The sequence below is a fragment of the Manis javanica genome, chromosome 3 (assembly GCF_040802235.1).
Source record: "Manis javanica isolate MJ-LG chromosome 3, MJ_LKY, whole genome shotgun sequence".
Lineage (NCBI taxonomy): Eukaryota > Metazoa > Chordata > Mammalia > Pholidota > Manidae > Manis > Manis javanica.
Genome location: NC_133158.1, coordinates 138,305,856 through 138,331,547, shown reverse-complemented (window position 1 = coordinate 138,331,547; position 25,692 = coordinate 138,305,856). Strand labels below are relative to the sequence as shown.

Sequence of the window (25,692 nt, the reverse complement as noted above, 5' to 3'; positions counted from 1 at the left end):
TGATTTGTGATCTCATGATGTCTCTCTCCAGTTAGACATTATGTCACTATCCACAGTCATTCCTCAAGATAATTCTGCAGGGTAAACTTCTTGTTCTTCTCCAAGACAGTGGTTACATCCAAGCACTGGAAACATATCAGGTAACACTGCCTGCCCTGCCTTAAGATAGGGTGGGTTATTGTCTGATTACCAAAGAATATGTTAGGAACTCACTTCCCAACTCCCTGGTTTTTAAAATGTAATCTTAGCCTTTCCTCCTTTTCTTATTATACTATTTATATCTCAGCATTTTTCATCACATGCAGGAAAAGTTAATCATGATTCTTGTTCCACGTCTCTGCCCCATCTCACCTGCATTACCTTGAGTGAGTCTGAAGGTCAGCCCAGATTCAGAGCGTGTGGAATGAACTCACATTGCTAAGGGCGTTAACTCTGTGAGTCCTTTCTGGTCCTTTGGCTTTATCTGACTAACTCCCTGAGTTTTGGTTGGGCCCCACCCTCTTTTCATCCTTCTCATGTCTGTCTTTCTAACTAACAATTTCACTGGATTTTGTGGGCCAGTAGAAACATCAAAGGATTAAAAGGGATAAAAGACAATTAGAGGGATATTATACAAAGCAAACCCAAGATTAATTTTCACCTGTAAATATTTAATATTATGTGTCTTTCTTTTCATATTTCATCAAAAGCATGATGCTATATATTTCAGGGTGTGTCATTATTTTATGTACATTTATATACTTCTAAAAAGAAAAAAAATGTCTCCATGGGCAATATCAAAAGAGACCTCCGCATAAAACTGAGCCACCCTAAAGTTATAACCTCAGAGAAAAGTTAAACAAGAAATTAAACTCCACAAGAAAAGGAGAGTAAGGAAATTCACAAGTTTCAACCTTGGTACCATGTAGACAGGATAAGTTTTCCTGACCATTTAAATCACTGGGCTTTCCCTTGTGAAGTTTGCATTCTGAATTTACACTTCTAGTATGATCCCAAAAGCCTCAAGCAGAGAACTTAATGAAAGTGGTCTCAGTTTGCTTGTGCCCCTAGATGACTGGAAGAAGCAAATGTAAATCTTGGTGTCTGTAAATGCCAACCTGGGTTTGTAAAATGTCTTTACCAGTAAGATCCATCCTGATTTCAGGAATGTTAAAATACATAACATTCTTAAAATCTATTAAATAAATATCATACAATGAAATGCAATGCATGCTCAATGGCAACATCAGAAAACACCATTGATTCATATTTTCAGATTTAAGGGGTAGAGGAAAACTGCAGAGAGGATGTTATTTAACACATAATAATAACAGCAACAACCAAAGCAGCAGCAGCAAAGACACAGAACCCTTTTGTGTGCCAGGAACCATCCCAGAAGCTCCCATATCATCAGTTGTTTAAATGCTCACATCAACCCACTGCAGTAACTATTCTCCCCATTTTGTAGATAAGGAAACAGAAAAGCCATGACTTAAAGCCAGCAGTCTGTATGCACAGCCCTCTCCTGGTCACTAGTGCTTTGAGAATGAGAAATGTCTTAGTAAGCACCGCTCACAGGGAAGACACAGAACACAGGGCTAAGGAAAGCGGTGGTATGTGGACTAGCGTGGCTAAGATAAAAGGAATGAGATGTAAGTAACTAGGTGATGATCCTGGAAAAATAGATGTGAGGCCATAATATAGATTATTTTAATATAAAGGTATATGAGATTTAATCTGTAACTAATGAGGATTCATTGAAAATACTGGAGAAAGAGAGTATCATGACCTGCATTTTTAGACAATAATGGATATCAACATGATGTATCAGCTGAAAAATTTGACAGCAGCTCAGTTCCTTGTGAAGGAGTCCCTTATAAAGAAGCATTCTTAAATAAATTATATATGAACAACATAACACCAAAACTTTTTAGACTGTTTTTGGAAGGAAGAGAATGTTTCCAAGTGAGCTGGGGAACGAGGGGGTGGGGAATGATATTTGGCAAAGGATGTTCAAGTTCTGTTAGTTGGGGTTAGAAGTAGTTGTGGAAGTTTTATGTGGTTTTTGTTCTAGTGTAGGACATAGATGGATTTTTGGGATGCAAGAAAATCATGGAAACCATTGGGATTGATAGAAGAAAAAAATACTGAAATAAATTTACATAATATCTGAAACAAAAGCATATGGGTGCATTCTTATACATATTTAATAGCCTTGAGTGTATTAAACATTCAACTGATTTTCTTAAACTAAATTTTTTTTAGAGAGTCCATTTCTTCTTCCTAAAAAATTTTGAGCTTTTGAAACGTATTTATAAGAAAGCCCCATTTGATGATATTCATTTCTAGATCTGTCTGCCTCTTTCTGATATTCCTTATAGATTTGACATTGTAGGGGAGGTAAAATTTTTCCTCTGCCTTTCTAGGTCCTTTTTGGTGGTCTATTATTTAAATCACTTTGAGATAGATTAGCAGGGGAAAAATAAATTTACTTACTTACCCATGGGAGCCCCATTAGAATATAAGATCCACAGGCAATCAGGCAATGGACATTTACCTGCCATCTTGTGCTAAGGAGAAGGGACCTGAGACTTCAAAGGGGAGTCAAACAGTTCACAGGGAGATGGGAGGAGCTAAGATTCGGTAAACGTTTGCCATGCTGTACACAGACTAAGGAATCCAGAGAGGGATTTGATATCCAGGCCCTATAGATCTCACCCCACACCCCCTGCTCTGGCTGGTCACACCTAGCCCATATTCTTTGTTGTTAATTGTTCTCTTTCTGTGCCTAAAATTTTTTAGGCAATTAACACTGAGGTAAAAGCTCTTCCTGAGTCTTTTGGGGCTTGACTAACTTCAGCTGAAAGTAACCCATGTGATTAAGTGTCACATTCTGTGAAAGCTTGTTCTGAACCCCTTCCAGGTCTTGGATAATTTTTACCTTCTCATCTTAAAACTTGGTAATTTCAGTTTCCACATAGTTGATCACCTTGATATTGACTACATTCTGTTTTTTGACCCAGTCTCTCTTCCAGTAAATTTGTACTTTGAACTATTTTAGCAGTCTAGTACCATAACAGTATGACAGGAATTATCATCTTTAATTATTTTAACCCTCTATGTGATGCTGATTTTATGTGTCACCTTGACTGGGCTAAGGGATGCCAGATAGTTTATAAAACATTTTTGTGTGTGTGTGTCTGCAAAGGTGTTTCTGGAGGAGATTAACATTTGAATCTGTAGACTGAAAATTGATCATCCTCATCAATGTGGGTGAACACTATCCACTTCCCTTGAGGGCTGAATAGAACAAAAGAGTGGAGAAAAGGCAAATTCATTCTCTCTGAGCTGCAGTATATGTTTTTTCCTGCCCTTGGTAAGCAGAGCTCCTGATTTTAGGGCCTTAGAACTCAGACTAGGGGCTAACACCATTGGTGCCCTGATTCTCATGCCTTTGAACTTAACCTGGGACGGACATCATCAGTTGCCTTGGTTTTTAAGCCCTCAGACTCAGAATGAATGACAGCACCAGCTTTCCAGGTTTTGCAGCATGCAGATGGCACATCACAGATCTGTCTGTCTCCATCATGCACAAGCCAATTCCTGTAAGAAATTATCTTTCTATCTTATCTATCATCTATCTATCTATCTATCTATCTATCTATCTATCTATCTATCTATCTATCTATCTATCTATCATCTATCTATATCTATCATCTAATGTACCTGTCTCCAATATAGTTACATATACAGACATTTCTCTGGAGAATCTCGACTAAAACATCATTCTTTTAATTTTTTTATATTCAATTTTTCAAGTAAAAATTAATATGAATGAGATAGATTGAGAAATTACAAGTCAAATTTATTAGTTCCTAAAATATAGTTGAAAATGTATATAGATTTTTCATTCCTCTTTTATTCTGAGAAGTCTGTAGAGATGCCACTGCAAGCACACCTTTGAGCAGAATCCAATGTACTGCTACTTCTTGTTCATGTAGAACTGTTTGTACTGTACCTGCATATACCATCACTCAGCTTAGTATATTTTTCAATCTGTTTATCTTTGTCTCTTCTGTCATTTAGTACCCTTGTGTTGGCCTGCCCTGTATGGAATGTAGTCAATATCAGGGTGATCAACTATGTGGAAACTGAAATTACCAAGTTTTAAGATGAGAATGTAAAAATTATCCAAGACCTGGAAGGGGTTCACTGTACCTAAAATGTCCTGCCGGTATTTCAGCCTGTCTAGTCTGGCTTCTTCATCTGGCCAATAGTTAAAAATCAACCAGGTACTGGAACCAGTGTTATTGAAATGAAGAACCATGTTCTCAAATATATTATTTGGGGACATAACACATGATGAAAAAAGCACACAGAGCTTTGTTCTAAATACCATTCTCCAATAAAGGAATCAGACTTCCTTTGAGAAGAGGTTGATCCTCTGCTGCAGCAGGGAAAATACAAGAAGAGCCTGGACAATCTTGCAATGCCAGTTTACTCCTTTAAATTATTCAACTGTATGCCATATCCTTTAATGTGTCTCTACTATGAGACAATTTAACCTACCCAAATTTAATCTATCTTTAGATGAAAAGACTGGTTTTACAATTGCTAGAACAGCTGTATCCTCAACTTGATACTAGGAAAGTCTGAGTTTTAATAGCTTACAGTTCAAAATATTTTTCAGTTATCATTTTTAAAATTTTATTTTGATATCATTAATATAAAATCACATAAGCAACATTGTGGTTACTAGATTTCCCCCATTATCAAGTTCCCCATTACATACCCCATTACAGTCACTGTCCATCAGCATAGTAGGATGCTCACTACTTGTCTTTGTGCTATTCTGCCTTCCCCGTGCCGCTCCCCCATGTTATGTGTGCTAATTGTAATGCCCCATTCTCTCCCTTATCCCTCCCTTCCCACCCACCCCACCCAGTCCCTTTCCATTTGGTAACTGTGACGCGGTCCAGCCGCACCGAGTAGAGCAGGTCCTGAAGTGCAGAAGGGGGGCGAAGAAAAGAAAGAAAGACAGAAAGAGCTGGGAGGGCTGACGCTCCCGTGGGTAGCCAGCAAAACTATTGAAGGTCCAGAGTTTATATAATGCAGTGGGGTTACATGATACCAGGACATAGTATTATCCAATAGACAATCAAGCACAGTATTGACATCAGCAGTAGCCAGGCAAAGGTAGGCTCAGCAGGGTTCCAGTTAGTTGCTCCTGGAATGCGTAAACAGAATGTTCTTTGTTCTCCATTCCCACCACATAGGCAAGTGGGGGAAGGGCATAGCCAGAAGCAGGGGCGGTGTTTCCACACATCTTCAAGGTCTCCCTATTTTCAGAGTGAGGAGTCTTGGCTCATCTTCAAGGACAAGATATGTTTTTGTGGACAGGTAACTTCCAAGGACTGAACCGGTTGTTCTCAAGCTTGTGCTTTCCCATGCTGCATTCAGACATGGGGGAAGGTGCTTTCCCATTCTGCCTACAAACATGTGAGAAGACAAAGGCGGTCCCCAACATGACTGTTAGTCCATTCTTGGGTTCTGTGAGTCTGCTGCTGTTTTGTCCCTTCAGTTTTTGCTTTGTTCTTATGCTCCACAGCCAAGTGAAATCGTTTGCTACTTGTCTTTCTCTGCCTGGCTTATTTCACTGAGCATAATACCCTCTAGCTCCATCCACGTTCTTGCAAATGGTAGGATTTGTTTTCTTCTTATGCCTGAATAACATTCCATTGTGTATATGTCCCACATCCTTTTTATTCATTCATCTACTGATGGACACTTAGGTTGCTTCCATTTCTTGGTTATTGTAAATAGTGCTGTGATAAACATAGGGGTGCATATGTCTTTTTGAAACTGGGCTCCTGCATTCTTAGGGTAAATTCCTCAGAGTGGAATTCCTGGGTCAAATGGTATTTCTATTTTGAGTTTTTTGAGGAACCTCCATACTGCTTTCCACAATGGTTGAACTAGTTTACATTCCCACCAGCAGTGAAGGAGGGTTCCTCTTTCTCCACATCCTCATCAGCATTTGTTGTTCCTTGTCTTTTGGATGTTGGCCATCCTTACTGGTGTGAGGTGATATCTCATTGTGGTTTTAATTTGCATTTCCCTGGTAATTAACTATATGGAGCATCTTTTCATGTGCCTGTTGGCCATCTGAATCTCTTCTTTGGAGAAGTGTCTGTTTGTATCCTCCATCCATTTTTTAATAGGGTTATTTACTTTTTGGGTGTTGAGGTATGTGAGTTCTTCATATATTTTGGATGTTAACCCCTTGTCAGATATGTTATTCACAAATATATTCTCCCATAATGTAGGATACCTTTTGTTCTGCTGATGGTGTTCTTTGCTGTACTGAATCTTTTTAGCATGATGTAGTCCCATTTCTTCATTTTTTTAAAAATTTGTTTCCCTTGACTGAGGAGATGTGTTCAGGAAAAAGTTGCTCATGTTTATATTCAGGAAACTTTTGCCTATGTTTTCTTCTAAGAGTTTTATGGTTTCATGACTTAGATTCAGGTCTTTGATCCATTTCAAGTTTACTTTTGTGTATGGGGTTAAACAATAATCCAGTTTCATTCTCTTGCATGTAGTTGTCCAGTTTTGCCAACACCAGTTTTTGAAGAGGCTGTCATTGTCCCATTGTATATCCATGCCTACTTTATCATATATTAATTGACCATATATGTTTGTGTTTAAATCTGGGCTCTCTATTCTGTTCCATTGATCCATGGGTCTCTTCTTGTGTCAGTAACAAATTGTCTTGATTACTGTGGCTTTGTAGTAGAGCTTGACATAGGGAAGTAAGATACCCCCTGCCTTATTCTTCTTTCTCAGGTTTGCTTTGGCTATTTGGGGTCTTTTGTGGTTCTATTTGAATTTCAGAACTATTTATTCCAGTTCATTGAAGAATGCTCTCTGCATTTTGATAGAGATTGCATAGAATCTTTAGATTGCTTTAGCCAGAATGATCATTTTGACAATGTCGATTCTTCCTATCCATGAGCACAGGATAGATTTCCATTTCTTGGTGTTTTGTTTAATTTCTTTCAAGGTTGTCTTATAGGTTTCAGCATATAGGTCTTTCGCCTCCTTGGTTAGATTTATTCGTAGGTATTTTATTCTTTTTGATGCAATTGTAAATGGAGTTGTTTTCTTGATTTATCTTTTTGCTAGTTCATTGTTAGTATATAGGAATGCAACAGATTTCTGTGTGTTAATTTTGTATCCTGCAACTTTGCTCAATTCAGGTAATAGTTCTAATATTTTTGGTGGAGTCTCTAGGGTTTTCTATGTATAATATCATGTTATCTGCAAACAGTGACAGTTTAACTTCTTTCTTACCAATTTGGATGCCTTTTACTTCTTTTTGTTGTCTGATTGCCATGGCCAGGACCCCCAGTACTATGTTGAATGGAAGTGGTGAGAGTGGGCATCCTTGTCTTGTTCCTGAACTTACAGGAAAAGCTTTCAGCATTTTGCTGTTACTTGTGTTATTTGCTGTGGGTTTGTCATATATGGCCTTTGTTATGTTGAGGTACATGCCCTCTGTACCCATCTTATTGAAAATTTAAATCATGAATGTATGTTGAATTTTGTCCAGTGCTTTTTCTGCATGTATTGAGATGACTATGTGGTATTTGTCCTTTTTGTTGGTGTGGTATATGATATCGATTGATCTTTGAATAGTGTTCCATCCTTGCATCCTTGGAATAAATCCCACTTAATCATGACGGATGATCTTTTTGATGTATTTTTGCATTCGGTTTGTTAATATTTTGTTGAGGATTTTTGCATATATGTTCACCAGGAATGTTAGTCTGTAATTTTATTACTTGCAGTGTCTTTTTCTGATTTTGGTATATAGAGTGATGCCTCAGAATGAGTTTTGAAGTATTCTCTTCTACTTTTTGGAATACTTTAAGAAAATGGGTATTAGGTCGTCTTTAAATGTTTGATAAAATTCTGCCATGAAGCCATCTCATCCAGCCATTTGTTCTTAGGTAATTTTTTGGTTATCAATTCGATTTCATTGCTGGTAAATGATACATTCAGATTTTCTGTTTTTCCTGGGTCAGTCTTGGAAGGTTGTATTTTTCTAGAAGTTGTTCATTTTTTCTAGGTTGTCCAATTTTTTATCATATAATTTTTCATAGTATTCTCTAATAATTCTTTATATATTCATGGTGTCTGTTGTGATTTTTCTGTATTAATCTCTGATTCTGTTTATGTGAGTACACTCTCTTTTTTGCTTGACATTTATGACTAGGTGTGTATCTATGTTGTTTATTTTCTTGAAGAACTGATTTCTTTGATTCTGGTTTCACTGTTTCTTTCTATTGTTTTATTATTCTCAATTGTATTTATTTATGCTCTGATCTATATTATGTCCCTCCTTCTGCTGACTTTGGGCCTCATTTGTTCTTCTTTTTCTAGTTTCATTAATTGTTAGTTTAGACTATTTGGGATTGTTCTTCTTTCTTGAGGTAAGCTTCTATTGCTATGCACTTTCCTCTTAGAATCACTCTTTTTTTAATGTCAAGATACTTTTATTGAATTAGTGCTTTGTGGAAAACCCTGAGATATGCTTGGTTAGTCAATGTAACTATTGCCTGAGCAATTTCATCTAAACTTCTATGAACACTGCCTAAACATATTTGAGTTATTGCTGTGAGTGGATGGAGAGTTTCCAAGTTAAAATATGTGTTCCAACTGGCACCATCAGTTTCTATTTAACATTGCTCATAAATGTTTTTACTGCAAAGATTTTTGAATCTCATTATTTTTAATCTAGTTATTCTTTCAACTTCCTTACACCATCTACATATGCCAAGCAGTTTTATGGATCTGTTATAGATTAATGGAAGAAATAATTTATTATGTCATTTGTTGTGTGGCTTGTTAAAAGCATGTAACTTTAATGATGATGTAAAGTAAAGCTTATAAAGGAGGCTAAAAGCCAAAAGAAGTTGATCAAAGAACATTTGTATTTTTATTATCAGATATCAAGACTCACATAAGCTAACTTTTCATCAGTAGTGCTGGTCTTTATTTCATTCTGATGTCTGCTCACATTTATTGATCATGTACTAAGTGTAAAGAATTTTCATTTGTAATGTGAAAAATTATATATATCCCCTACCCAGGATCCAATGGATTGAGGAAATGTAATGTTTAATAATCAGCAATTCTACAATCTTGATCATTTTAATGTATCATCTAATATATCCAATTGCAATCCAGTAGTAGAGGAGATATGAAAACATGATCATGTGTCCCTTTGCTTTTCTAAATTCTCCAGTTATTCTTAACTGTTAAAAAGTTTAAGCCTGAACTTTTGGGGAATAAATATAAAAGTTTTGTGACCAAGCCAATCTCTCCAGCCTTATGATATACTCCTAAATTTTCCCTGGCCTTGCCTCATTCAGTATTACTTAATTACTTATATTTTCAGATAAATCATGCTCAGATAGATGTCTGTGCTTTTTCTCATAACATTGCCTTTGCTAATGCTCTCTTATCTTGAATATTTTTAATGGCATGAAAATATATGCAATGTATTACACTGTGAAAAATAGAAAACAGTACATCTGTATACATATTATGACTCACTTTGGTAAAAATGCAAATATGTTCATAGAACAATGTTAGAAATACATGACAATATAAAATATTTATATATTGGTAACAGTTATCAATTTTCATGTTTATATTTAATGTTCTATAATGAAAATGTATTATTTGTAATCAGAAAAAATAAATCTAAACCTGCTATTACTTTCAAAGTAACAGTACTTATTCCATTTGTTCAACTACCACACACCTAAAACTAATTTCTTAATCTCAAACCAAACACCATTTTTCTCTGAACAAATTTCCTTCTTCTATACTATTATTGTGCTTTGTATAACTTTCCAGATTATCAATTTTCCTATTGTGTGATATCACTCTTTAATTTTTATGTTTATAAGAGGTCAAGGATCATAATATTCATTCTTTTTATTTCTGGCATCTAGTACGGTAAATATATTAATGGAAATAATAAATGGGTTGAAGTAAGATAAACAAATAATTAAACAAATTAAATAAATTACTGAATTAAGCAACTGCCAAGTAGAAACATGAAAAATTAGTAAATGCAATCAAGAGAAATGTTTCACTGTAACAAGAATAATCCAGGAAGGTAAATGGTGAAACTAATCTTTAAAAATTATTTGTAAAATGAATGTTATTTTCATGTCATTCTTATCTAAAACTTCCCTAACTTCATTATTTTACACAATGTTATTCAAATGCTTTCATATCCTTTTCAATCTTCTGCACTTTAACAAAATAATTAATAAGACTGTGTTATAGTAATAATAGACACTCATTGTTTTTTAAAATGAATTTTTTATTTTAGGAGAGTTTTAGATTTACAGAAAATTTGCATAGTGTTGGAGCATTCCTGCAGGGCCTTTACATAAATCTTCCTTTTGTTATCATCTTACTTCATTATATTTGTCACAACTAATTCCCTAATATTGATATATTACTATTAATAAACTACATAATTTTTTGAGATTTTATCAATTACCCTCAATGCATGTTTTGTGTTCCAGGACCCTATACAGAATATCACACTATATTCAGTTACCATGTATCTAAACTGTCTCTGGAATGTGAGTTTCTTAAACTTTCTTTTTTCATGATTTTGACAATTCTGATGAGTACCAGTCACATACCTTGTAGAAATTCCCCCAAAATGGGTTTTCTCAATGTCATTCTTATGAGACTAGGATTATGAGTTTTTAATAGGAAGACTACAGAGGTTAAATGATCTCATCACATCATAATATACCATCATATCACATTGCTAAGGTCATATTTGCTAGATCTAGCCACTGTAAAATAACATTGCTTTCTAATTTCTGTGCTGTGCTATTTGGAAGGAATTCACACAGTGCAGTTCATATATAAAAGATGGGAATTACAGTCAACCTCCTGAGAGGGGAATATCTACATAAATTAATCATCATTCTTTCTCATGGGAAATTACCTATTCTTCCTATTTATTTATATCAGTATGGACCTGTGGATATTTATTTCATACTTTGAGTTTTAATCAAATATTACTTTATTCTTAAGTTGTTCCACCTTTGGCCATTGAGAATGCTTTCGTATTGACATATGTGTCCCTTTGACACTTTGACATACCTCCATCATTTTTTTGTTGTTTGTGTTTTGTAAACTTCCTTAATTTCTAGACAGAAAGCTTTTCATAGCTTTAAAAGTATCAAGAGCATTCTAGTTTGGGTCAAAGTAAAACTGTCGTAAGTGGGAGTAATGTGGGAAATGTTCAGTGTATTGGAGTGTCATGGATGGAGCCAGTGGAGAATTTGGGGTCATAGTGAGAGACTAGCCTCATAATGGCAGTTGTGTCATATAGTGAAAGATTTTTAATGTCTTTTAGTAGCATTTTGATTTATCATATAAATGGTAAAAATATTTTCATAGGAAGAGTGATGAAAATAACTTTTGTTTTAGAAAATAATTTAGATATTAGTATGAACTGTGCTTAGAATAGGAAGTGTCCAGAAGCAGGGAAGTTATTTATTAAACTTCAAACAGTTGTCTTGCACTTAATTTATGAGGAAATGAATTAGAGACAGCACTAAGCAATGTTTCTTACACTCCTTTATACTTTGAAAAAAAATGGATATTAATACACAGTGACTTCAAGTTTTTTTTCTCTCTTGGATTGTTAATGACATATTAAATTAAAAGTGTGCCCATTGGCTTGCTGCTGGCAATGGTGATGAAGTTGCTTCAGATGAACCTTCTCTCTAAGAGAATTGAAAAATGTGGGATATATCAGTCACAAGACATTGAATAAGTACTAAGGAAGAAGACACTTAGATCCAAGATACTGAAGAAAACTGAGGCATGGAGAGGTGACTTGAATATTTGATCCTCCTTTTCTCCTCTGTGCATTTCCAATTCTTAAAGCAATTACTGAGAGCCTGGGAAGCTAAAATTGAAAGAGTTAAAGAGTCTGAAAAGACACAAACTAAAATTAGGCAATGTTCAGAGGTTTAGAGCTCTGAAACTCCTGTGGTGTTTGGGAAGCTCAAAGCACTAAATAAAACTAAGAAAAAACTGGGTAAAATATGCTTGTAGAGAGTGAAACTTCAAATCTTTCGAATCTTGTTAGAATGGACATGGTTGGTATAGCTTGTGGTTTTTATTAAATATCTATAAAAGCAAATATAATTCCTCTCTGTAGAAAAACGGCATTAACCAAAGCATCATTATAGTTATAGTTTTACATAAAGAGTGGCTAACATTTATCAAGCATGTGAGAAATCCAAAATGTATAGAATATATGATTAATAGAAACAGAGCAATAGTAGATCTAGATTATGGCGTTATCACACATAAACTTTAAAATAACCATGTTTCGTTATGGCAAGTAGTAGAGGTAAAGAGGGAACTTTTAAATTATAAAAATCTATTAAGTAACAAAACTTACAATTGATATAATTAAAGGGTGAAATACAAATAGCTAAAATTATAGTGATTTAATTACATCTCTCTGAGTAATTGATAGAATGCACAGACAACAAATCAATTGTCAATAACTACAGAGTACATGATCTTTTAAAAATGCACAGAAGTGCATAGTAGTAGAATTAAACCAGAAATTAAAAAACAAAATGTAATTTTAAAATAGCCACATTTTTCAAAAGTAAGCAACATATATCAAAATGACCCTTTGATCATATTAAAATATCAAAATGTCAAACAACTGGGATGTAATTAAAATATACTGTATCAAAATTACTGAAATGTACCTATAGTTGTGTGTATAGAAAAAATTATAGCCCTGAGTACACACGTGAGAAAATTAGATAAGCTAATCATAAAGCTTTAAGGATCCATTTCAAGAAGTTTAGCCCACCAAATTAAATGTAAATAAGCAGAAGTAGGAATCATAAAGATAAGCATAAAATAAATAAAATTAGGAAAAAAACTAAGAAGAAAAAATTGAGAGCACAATAATTGGCGTTTTGAAAAATATAAAATTGACAAATCCTAAGATTAATAAAAATTTCAAAAAGAACATATACTTTCAATAACATAAATGAAAAAAGAGCTATTAATACAGATCCTACACATAGTAGGAAATTTATAAAAAGTTATTAACAAATTTATGTCTATAAAATTACAATTTTAGATGAAGAAAAAATTGAAAAAATATAGTTTAAAGAAATTTAATCTATATATAAAATTACTCTTGCAAAAATAACTCAAGACTTGGAATCTTCACTTGATAACTCTAGAAACTTTTAGGGAATAAAATAACATGTATGTACAAATGCTTTCAGAGAAAATAAAATGTTGAAATAATTCTCAAATAATTTTGTAAAATCTATGTTGTTTTGACACCCACAAGTGACACAGAAATTGCAGGAAAAAATATCAAGGGACACACTCTCTCTCATGTACATAATTAATATTCTAAGTACTGTATTAGCAATTTTTTCCAGCAATTTATTTAAAGGGATATTATAGTTAACACTAAGTTGAGTTTATCCAAAGAAGCAAAGTTTAATTACTATTCAAAACCAGTCAGTGTAATTCAAGAAATTACCAGAATAAAGGAGAAAAAAATATTTAGATATTTGTGGAGATAGACTTTAGTTGAAGCTGGCCTGCAAAAGCTCTCTCATTATCTTCGGTGATGCCTGGTTGTCTGAATTTTGATTCCTGGCCAAGATAAGGGTACTATGTTTCAGATGTCTTATTTTAAGGCCCAAACACTCCTGAGGATCCCCAAAGTTAGTTTCTTTATGGAGGCTTTGCACCTGGCCTTACAGGTTTGGGAACGAGCTTGACTACTTCGAGCCTTTGAATTTTTTTTTGGTGAGCTTTCCCTAAGTCAATGTTCCCTCTGTAGAACTTGGTGTTTCAAGCCAGTGGCACAGTACAGTCTGCATGTGCAGACTTGGACACAAAGGAAGCTTGAACTAATGGAATATCTTTTGGATCTCTGATACTTGTTAGAGTTCTCTTTTCTCTTACTGCAATATATCTTTGTTGTTTAGTAAAAGCCTTAAGCAAATGTGCACTATGAAGTCTAGTGAGTCCTTTCAAATACTCAAGCAGGATAAAACAATATAACATTTCAGAACATGTTGGAACTCTAATAAACCTCAATCTTTTTCATAATAAATTTAAAAACTTCCTAGCAAATTGAAAGTAGAAAGAAGCTTCCCTAATTACATAAAAAGTGTCCCCAGGAAAGAAACTTAAACAGGCATATTTTAATTATTAAATACTAAAATATTTATTCTGGTCATTGAAAATAAACAACAGTGTCCCAAATCATCAGTTGTACTAAACATAGCATTGCTGATACTAGCCAAGGTAAAAAAAAGAAAACATTTGAGAATTAAAAGGGAAGGGAAAGAAGAATTTTATTTGACATTATTCTCAGATAACCTGCTGAAGTAGTGATACAATTAGGAAGAATGCTTAAATTAAAATATTAAAATATTAAAAGAAAAAGTAAATTTAGTGAGATAACTGGATATAAAACCAATACAAAGCAATCTTATTTGTCTATATACCAAACCAAAATAATTATTTAAAAATATAAAAGTAACACCATTTACAACAACATCAAAAACACGTAGGATTTAATATATCAAAAATATGCAAGACACCTTACCCCAAAAATAAGATATTAACAGGAACATGCATACCTAAATAAATATACTATGTTTATAAAAGTCATTGTAGTAGTTTATATTGTGAGGATTTTAATTCTTTCCAAATGTATCTATATTTCCAATAAATCTGAAAACAAAATCCCAGGAGGTATGTGCATTTGTGTGTTTGTGAAAGTTAACAAAATAATACTAGAATTTATATGGAAACACAAGAATTAATAATTACAAAAACTTATAATGAAGTGGAAAACCAAAGCTGGCATACCTACTCTATGTCAAGATATACTAAAACTTTGTATAAGTTAAGACCATAGGGTATTTGCAAAAAGATGGAGACATAGTAAAGGACTAGATGAAATGTATAAAATCATTCTCACATATATAAAAGAGATAATTTGCAAAGTTGGAACGGCACATCAGTAAGGAAAGATAAATGCTTATTTTCTTTTTTAAAATGACCCTGTAATAATGCAAAATGCCTTAATTGAATTCCCACTTTGCCATATACACAAAAGTCAATTCCAATTTGGTTAAGAAGTGAATTTATGAAAGTCAGAAAACCCAGTCATTATTAAAAGCCAACTTTGTTTTTATATACTAGCAACAAGCAAGAGAGAATGAGTTAAAAAAAATACTACTGAAAAAAGCATCAAAAATGAACATGCATAAATTTAGTAAGTGATGTACAACTACAAAATATTGAAATCATGAAACATTGCCAAGAGAAATTTAGAATGCTTAAATAAATGGAGAAATATGCCATACAGTTCTCACCAAATTAATATATATTCAACAAAGCACTAATCAAAAATCCCAGCAGCTGATTTTGGTAAATTTTGGCAACTGAGCCTAATATCTATGTAGAAATGTAAGGTCCTAGACTAGCCAAAACAATATAAAAAAAAGTTGTAGAAGTTTACATGATTTCAAGACTTACCATAAAGATTTAGTAGTCGAACACAGTGTGCTATTGGTAAAAGCGCCAGAAAAGATACATCATCAGGACAGAGTAGAGAGTTCAGAAACAGGACAAAAGCATCAAGATATATCAAGCTGGTAAGGAAAGTTTTTCAATAAATGGTGGTAGAACAACTGGATATCCATATGGATCATATAAACATTAATCCCCCCCCCACACACAAAGCACAAATATATATTAGAGATGTATTACAGAACTAAACATAAAATCTAACACTAAAAAGCCAAGAGCACATGAGAATATCATATGTTCTCACATATGCGGTATGCAAAGATTTCTTAGTCGAAATACAAAAAGATCTAATCATGAGATAAGAGTTTGATAAACCTGTGCTTATCAATATTTAAGTTACCTATTCTTGTTTAAATTGAAGTACAGTTGATATATGCAATATTATATTGGCCTCAGGTGAATAACAGTGATTCAACAATTATGTACATTATGAAATGCTCTCCATGATAATTACAGTTACCATCTATCACCATACATATTGCATATCATGGACTGTATTCACTATGCTTTGACTTTTCATCCCTGTGACTTACTCATTTTATAATTGGAAGCTTCTAATTCTTTGTCCCTTCCCCTGATCTCCTCATCACTCCTCTCTCCTATGGCAACTTCTAGTTTATTCTCTGTATTTATGAGTCTGACTCTGTTTTGTTTGTTTGTTTGTTGATTTATTTGATTAAATATCACATGTAAGTGACATTATATGGCATTTGTCTTTCTCTGTCTGACTTATTTTACCTATCATAATACCCTCCAGGTCCATCCCTGCAGATGCAAATCATCATAGAAATGCGAATCAAGAGAGAACCAAAATTGTGGCATGAGTAGAGCAGCAGAAATCTCCTCCCAAAACCATATATATTTTTGAAAATACAACAATACAACTAATCCTAAAAGAGAGACCAGAAGACACAGGATAACAGCCAGACTACATCCATACCTGTGAGAACCCAGTGCCTCGTGAAGAGGGTAAGATACAAGCCCCAGCCGAGCGGGACCCGAGCAGCCCTCACCCCAGCTCCCGGAGGGAGGAGAGGAGTCGGAGCAGGGAGGGAGAGGGAGCTCAGGACTGCTGAACACCCAACCCTAGCCATCCACACCAGAGCACAGACACACAGTGCTTGCATGGGGTGCTGGAAACTAGGGAAACAGCACAGTAAGACCTGTGAGCAGGTCCCCGTGGCTGGCGCCCCTGAGATAAAGAAAAGTGAGTGCTTTTTGAAAGTCTTAAAGAGACAGGGACCCCACAGCTGGACAGAAGTGCCCCAGAGCACATAGCCCAGCAGCTGGGAATCACAGGGAACTCTGGGAACCCGACCTCCGCAGCACAGCATGGAGACCCCTCACTGCAATAAACAGCCTCCCGCCTGTTCCCCCTCTGACACGGCTCCGCCATATTGGAGAAGCAGCCTGAGGCAGGCCACGCCTACAGCAACTGCAACACTAAACTCCATTAGCCGATGGGCAAGATCAGAAGCCCTGTCTGCACGCAGATGCACAGCACAAGCCGCTAGAGGCTGCTGTTCTCCCAGGAGAGGAAGGCCACAAACTGGCAAAAAGGGACTTTCTCTTACCCAACACATACGCCAGCTCCCCACAAATATATCTATCACCATGAAAAGGCAGAAGAAATTGATACAGACCAAGATCACAGAGGCAAACCCTGAGAAGGAGATAGACCTAACCAGTCTTCCTGAAAAAGAATTAAAAATAAAGCTCATAAACATGATGATGGAGCTGCAGAGAAATATGCAAGAGCTAAGGGATGATGTCCAGAAGGAGATTACAGAAACAAAACAATCTCTGGAAGGATTTATAAACAGAATGGATAAGATGCAAGAGGACATTGATGGAATAGAAACCAGAGAACAGGAACGCACAGAAGCTGACACAGAGAGAGATAAAAGGATCTCCAGGAATGAAACAATATTAAGAGAACTGTGTGACCAATCCAAAAGGAACAATATCCGCATTATAGGGGTACCAGAAGAAGAAGAGAGAGAGAAAGGGATAGAAACTGTATTTGAAGAAATAATTGCTGAAAACTTCCCCAAACTTGGGGAGGAAATAATCGATCAGACCATGGAAGTGTTCAGAACTCCCAACAGAAAGGACCAAGAAGGACAACACCAAGACACATAATCTAAATGGCAAAGATCAAGGACAAGGAAAGAGTTTTAAAGGCAGCTAGAGAGAGGAAAAGGACACCTACAAAGGAAAACCCATCAGGCTATCATCAGACTTCTCAACAGAAACAATACAGGCCAGAAGAGAATGGCATGATGTATTTAATGCAATGAAAGAGAAGGACCTTGAACCAAGAATACTGTATCCAGCACGACTATCATTTACATATGAAGGAGGGATTAAACAATTCCCAGACAAGCAAAAGTTGAGGGAATTTGCCTCCCACAAACCACCTCTACAGGGTATTTTACAAAGACTGCTCTAGACGGGAGCACTCCTAAGACTAAGCAGATGTCACCAGAGAAAATAAAATCACAGCAAAGAAAGCAGACCAACCAAATACTAACTAAAGGCAAAAAAATAAAATCAACTACCCACAAAAGCAGTTAAAGGAAGCACAAAAGAGCACAGAATTAAACACCCAACATATAAAGAATGGAGGAGGAGGAATAAGAAGGGAGAAAAATAAAGAATCACCAGACAGTGTTTATAATAGCTCAATAAACGAGTTAAGTTAGACAGTAAGATACTAAAGAAGCTAACCTTGAACCTTTGGCAACCACGAATCTAAAGCCTGAAATGGCAATAAGTACATATCTTTCAATAATCAGCCTAAATGTAAATGGACTGAATGCACCAATCAAAAGACACAGAATGATAGAATGGATAAAAAAGCAAGACCCATCTTTATGCTGCTTACAAGAGACTCACCTCAAACCCAAAGACTATAGGAACAAATAAAGACTGAAGGAACAAAACAGCAGCAGAATCACAGAACCTAAGAATGGAGTAACAGTTACCAAAGGGAAAGGGACTGGGGAGGATGGGTGGGAAGGGAGGGATAAGGGTGGGGAAGAAGAAAGGGAACATTACGATTAGCATGTATAATGTGGGGGTGGCATGGGGAGGGCTGTGCAACACAGAGAAGACAAGTAGTGATTCTACAGCATCTTACTATGCTGATGGACAGTACTGTAATGGGGTTTGTTGGGGGATTTGGTGAAGGGGGGACCCTAGTAAACATAATATTCTTCATGTAATTGTAGATTAATGACAACAAAATAAATTAATTAAAAAAAAAAGAAACGCGAATCAAAACCACAGTGAGATATCATCTTACACCAGTTAGAATGACTAGTATCAAAAAGACAAGAAATAGGAAGTGTTGGTAAGGAAATGAAGAAAAGGAAGCCCTTGTGCCCTCTTGCTGGGAATGGAAATTGGCACAACCAAAACAGACATCATGGAGGTTCTTCAAAAAGTTAAAAATAGAAATGCAATATGATCCAGTAATTCCACTTCTGCATGTTTATCCAAAGAAAACAAACTTACTAATTCTAAATGGTATGTGCACCCTTATGTTTATTGCAGCTTTCTTTATAATAATAAAGATATGGAAGCAACCTAAGTAGCAACTCAAGATGAATGAGTAAAGAAACTGATGTACATATATAAAATGCAATAGTACTAAGAAAGACAAAAAAAATCTATTAAGATAAATCATTTAGAAAATTTTATATCTGACAAAGAACTTGTGTCTACATATATAAGAAAATCTTAAAGTCAAAATCATCACACATAAATATATGGACAAATGTCTTAGAAATTTTTATATAAAAAAATTTCACAAATTGCCCATAATCACCTGTAGATGCTCAAGATCATTAGTCATCAGGAGAATGAAAATTTAAATTCTGAAATATGCTATTTCATACCCAGAGGAAAGTTCATATCTCTTATGTTTTATAACTACATACTAGAAACAATAAAACAAATTCATCAATTGCATAAATTGTGATATACTCAAAGTAACCATGAATGAACTTTTAATTAGGTGACAGCATGGATGAGTCTTAAAAAAAAAAAGCATGACAAAGGAAATCATGGTATTTTCAGTGGAATAAGAAATAGAACTGTTTAAAAATGTAAACACACATGTATAATATATTTGAATCATTTGTGGTTATTTTCGTTTGCATTTGCTGGAAATTGAACAATACTAAGCATATGCTAAAAAAATTAAAGAAGACAAGACCTAGTGGCTATGATTTCCAGTTTCAACTCAGAGACATAGAGAGAAGTCTATCACTTGTACACATCTTTACAAGACTGCAAAAGATATTTCAGAAGCAGTAATAATGTGAAAAATTCTTGGTATATTAGAATCTGTAATGGATGAAGCCAAGAAAAATATTGAGGAAACAGTTTAATACCATGCCAATATCCTACTACTAATCCTAATGTACAGTAGATTTAGCATCCATTGATGACTTCTGTCAATTCCATCTTTCCTAAGATGGTCAACTCATGCTAAATTTTCCCACTCCAGATACTTCTCCACTTACAAATCAGTAGCTTTCTGCTATAAGAAGAGGTCCCTATTCTCCTATATTCATCATAAGTACAGATTTGCATAAGTTCCTATTTTTTTCAATTTGGTGATCAAATTGTCCTAGGTTTGGCCAGTGGCATGTCCAGAAATCAAGGGTAAAAAAGCCTTATCACTGAGTTTGCTTAGAATAGCCAGCATACAAAAGGCATCCTCCTAGTGTCTGAACTGGCACACTGTCTCACCTCTCTGGTTATGCCATCAGTGACTGTGGTGGAAATTTGAAAGTGATTATCACGTGAGCACAAGCAATTGGTAAATCATGCAGAATTGATACTGTTCTTCCCTAAACTCCCAGAATTACTTGAGTGTCTCACAAATTTTTCAAAATCCATTTAACACCAAAGATTTAAAAAATTATTGATAAATACTAAGAGTGTCAAACAAATTATAGTGCAATAAGATACTTTCTACATAAATCCTTCAACACATCTGTATTGACACCAAACATGGAAAAGAGAATGCTGCACTGGAGAAGTGTGCGCTCTTGCGTGTGGCTCTGTTGGCTGTGGCTGTAGCTACCTACATATCCCACCAGCGTTGGCCAGAAAACTGAAAGAAAATAAGACTAAAAGGAAGCAATAATAAAATGATTCTATTTATAACCAATTATTTTAATCATATGTGCATATATTTGGAAAAATGACATGTTTTAAATGAATATATATTAATGTATGTGAATCTTTCTTAAAATGTATTAATAATGATAAGTAATACATCAGATGTATATAGAAAATAAAGAATTTCAGACACTGACTTGCATATAGCAAAATACTCTTTGTTTTACCATGCACAAATATTAGCTATGAGGATCTATTTTCTGAAAAGTAATGATGGACTCAGCATGTTTCTGTGTCCATATTATCAATACTTTTTAAAAAATTGTAATGAGAATAGTGTCCTTTAATTAATGACACTATTAGCAAGTTACAATCTAACCAACCTCATCATTTTTATTGGAAAGCAACTGATTATATCACTCTGTAATTACAGTGTAAAACTGCATGCCAATGATGGAATTTGATTCCTGGGATTCATATTGATACCACTTAACTTCAAAAATTTTAAATTATGAAATCAAAAATTTGCACACTATACTGTTTGGTTACCAGAGTTGATGCAGGCTGATAATTTTGAGAAGATGAAGGGAAAAATTATAAAGGAACTAAGACATTTTTGTGTAAAGTGAAAATATCTATGTGGCTTTCAGGAGAAACCATAAACATAAGGGTACAGAAGTGCTGCAAATAATATCTTATTGAAATAAGATAATTGTCAACACTAACAACAAATACTGGTATAGTTGCACTAAACATGCTAAAAGTTTTAGCTAGATCAGTGTTCATGTGTTTAATAGCATGGCCAAGTTCAGTCTAGTTTTGTATAGTTCAGAATATGCTTTTCATGGGATGTGATTTTTGCTGATGGACAAGATATTAGTAATCACCTGGTCTGTTCTCTTACCCCCTCCTTCTTCTGTACCTGTGCCATCAGTTCCTGTGATGCACACACCTGCTCCCTGAAGATTCTAACTCACTGACAAGTTACAGTAACCACTGTCTAAGTAAAAACTTAGAGGTTTTATACCAAAGATGCAGCCTTGAATAACCAAAGTGAATCCAGTGTTCCCAAAAGTCAAATTCCAAGGTAAGTAAGGGAGCCTTTCAGAATGGTTTGGATTATCTATTTTAAACAGCTGCTTAGTATTATGTTGGAAAACTAATTTTCTCTTCCTCTTTTCAGGAAATACACAATTTAAAACACAATACTATTTATATCCTAGCAGTGAAAAAAAAAATGCCTTTCAATTTCAAAAGTTAGATTCAATTCTTGTCAAATTATTCAGCTTGTTTTATTGAGCACATTGAACCATCTGATTGTTACAATGCCAGGTTCAATGACTAGAAAAATGCGTAAGTAAATATCTGTTCAAAGTTCAAAATGTAAGAGCCTCAGAGTTAAAACTGTAAAAGTTTTAGAATAAACAAAGGTGTAAATCTTTGTGACTCTGAATTAAGCAATGGTTTCATAGCTATAACACCAAAAGTGCAAACAACAAAAGAGAAAAGTAAAACATTGGGATTCATCAATTAAAAGCCTTATGTTTCAAAGAACTATTCCAACTCAAAAAGAGAAACAAAAATAACTGAAACAATCATGATCCAAGGATTTGTATTGATAGTTCTCCAAAGATATACACACATTTCTTCCACATACATTCCATACTCAAGAATTTATCTGCACAGTCATGCTTAACGCTAGAGGCCTGGAAAAGTTAGCCCCTGGTTGAGAAGCCACCACTCTATATAATACAAGGAGGAGCTCAGATTTTGGGGGAACATTTAGCCAGTTAGGTCTCAATAGCAATTGTTAATGATATCACACTGCCATCGACAAGGAAGAAAGTAGTAATGCCTTCAGAATCCATTCAGTCTCGAGGTCACCACAGTTTGGTGAAGCTGATCTTTGGCCCATCCATGTTCAGGCTAATATTCTATCCTTGAAGCCTGAAACTCTTCTCATCCTCTGCTCCCAGTGTCGTGGTGACACAGGGTTTCCTTTAGTATGTTATATGATATGTAAACCCAGAACAACAACAAAAAATGCTTTATATCATTTATACATGTCATTTCTCCTCTTGGCATCTCTGAGGTTAATGAATGAGACCTTATTTTCTGTAAATACTCTTCATGCTTCTGGAGCCAAAAAGGAAAGAAACTACTGGATTTATTGCTCTGAATCTACGCAGAGTTGAATGTCTTGTCATTAATTATACTTTTTGATTTTGTGGAGGGAAAAAAAGAAAAATCTGTTTTTTTGGGGAGATGGCAGGATCTTGGGGAAACAGGCCAGTTATTTGACAGTTACACAGCAGTATGATAAGTGGTATATGGATTCACCCAAACCAGTTTGAGTGGTTAGGTTAGTGGTTAGCTTCCAATAGCCTCACAGGGCTTGGCCACCTGCATAACATCCAGAGCAGCCCACTGTTGAGGGGCCAGTGCAGCACATGGGTTGCAGGAGTGAAGAACCATGATTTGCTCCCCTCAAATTCCTGTTCTACATAGAAAGAGGGAAATGAAGGTGACCAGGAAATGGAGGCATATACTCTACAGTAGTTTCCCTGGATTGTTGCAGGAACAAAGCCTGGAATACAGGGAATTTCTTCCATCACAACACATAATTATTGAAGTTAAAGTGATGTTCTGGAATATGTTTTTAGCATGAAATGAGCAAGTGTTGTAAAAGAATTACACCAGGCAAGATGAGTTCAGGCATTATTTTTCCAGATGCAACCACATTTATGCCTGTCCTCTGTGATCCTGTAAGCTCCTGGGCAATCTCTAACTTGAATTGTGAAATGATCTGACTACACATGTCTTACCCATTAGACTATCTTGATGAGGAACAGAGCAGTAACTTATTAACCCTTCGATTTTTACTAGATATTAGTACATAAGAATATCACTGTATATAGACCTGCATCAGTTACCTAATATTGTGGCTGGATCAAATTGCTGAAGTTAAAGGGAAAAAGATGAAAGATACAAAATAAACACCCTCCAGTTCAATATCTAAGACAAAATTATATAAGCAAAAAGTACCATACTTACATGATGTAGATAAATTTTTCAGATTATGCAGATTATCATATAATCTTTACTTGCATAGGTAAAGAGTTGCTCTGTGTTTATACAGAGAGACCTATTTTTAATTATTTCAAAGAATCTGAATGAAGAAAAAATAGACACAATGACTTACTTTCCTTAAAATTAAAAAAGCTTCACTGGCCAAAGCTAATTCCTAGAGACTCAAACATTATAGCTGCCAGTATTATATTTGGCACACTTTTAGATTGTCTATTATTCCATACATATAATATGTACTTTTCTATTTTAATCATTACATTCCAAATCATAAATTGTAAGAGTTATCTTATTTTGCATTTACATGTATGTTAGTTTTTTAAAGATCTAGTAATTCTTCCAATATTTGCATTCAAGCCTTAGGTCCAGCAAATAGTGCCTAATGCCGAGTTAGTTTATCATTTTGAACCACAGTTTCCCATTCTACAGAATTTGCACTAAAGTATGTAATATGTGAAAGTACTTTGCAACTTTAAATTACTGTTTGAAATGAAATAAAGTAAGGTATTTTCCATGGTTTTCAAATTTCTCATAATTTTTTATGCTGAAAAGATGAGGTATGTTTTCTTCAAATGTATTTTGTGCAGGATCTAGTGTCACCTAATTGTAAGAGCAGAACTACTTTCATGCATAGGTTTTTTTAACCAAATATCTGGTAAAACCTATAGTCATCACCAGCCACAAAAACAAGTAAGTACATATAAGGATTGGTAGATTGAATTTCATTAATGAAAGGGAGAGCATTAGAAAACATCAAAAATAAAAATCATAAAATTATTCAATAAAGTTATAAAACTTGTATACTATATATAACAGGATTTACTTTAGAGAATTTTTAGTTTTATTTTGTTTCATCTGTTATGTGTGTTATCACCACATAGCTATAGCACCCTCTTCTGGATCCAACTTTTCCCAGAGGTGGTCTCTTATTTATTTATTTGTCCCAAGAGAGAAAACAAGGAATCATCCTGTAGAATGAATAATAGAAACAGAATAATAGAAACAGAAAGAATAATAGTTCTGAAATCTTTTTTGAATAATAGAAATATTTGAAAATATACTGAGTCTACAAAAAAACCAAAGCTGCAAAATGCCTCAGCAAAAAAGTGGCATTTATTAAGAAACTTTCTTGATATAAAAAAAAACATGGTGTTAAAATTTTGAGGAAAGGTATTTATTACCCAAAATTAAACCAGTTTTATAACTCACAGGCTGCTTTAATCTGTCACAACAAGGAAGGATGATAATTATATAGTATAGGTAGTTAAAAGTGTGGTTTTAAAAACACTTATTTGAGTTAGAGGATGAATCCTGGAAACATAAAGTAGTCTCATGACCCATCCCATCCATTATATTTGGAATAGTAGTGCTAGACAGTTATATGACATAATAATAAAAATAGTCTCCTCAGTTAACAAATGTAAAAGTGTATTTTTCATCATCAAGATCACTAGCAGTTATTGAACATTTAGTGGAAACTTAACTTTGATGGGTTTAACCCTGTAGAGAACAAAATTTAAATACAGATGCTTTCCCAGAAGACAAGATAGTGTAGTCATTCATGTCAGATGGAGTGAATTTGTCTCACACAAGTGTTCTGTGAAAAATGAATTTTAGTTTTCAATCATTATATATCTAACAGATATATATATATACCTGCTACAGAGAGGAATAGAGATTTACCTGTGTTCAATGTTAATATATCCAAGAATGATAGGAATTTATACTTTATAAAGCTGTTCAGTAATCTACAAAATATTAAGGTAAAAATTATTA

The 25,692-nt window shown here is 34.6% G+C and overlaps 1 long non-coding RNA gene across 2 annotated transcripts in view; it reads left to right on the top strand.

Annotated features, from left to right (window-relative positions):
• LOC108404661 (uncharacterized) overlaps positions 1–25,692 on the top strand; it is a 99,653-nt gene that overhangs the window by 39,349 nt on the left and 34,612 nt on the right. For both annotated transcript variants that reach the window (XR_012128765.1, XR_012128764.1), the window contains exons 4-5: positions 16,451–16,662; positions 21,764–21,916. This is a non-coding gene — a long non-coding RNA (uncharacterized lncRNA). The remainder of the gene's footprint in view (positions 1–16,450; positions 16,663–21,763; positions 21,917–25,692) is intronic.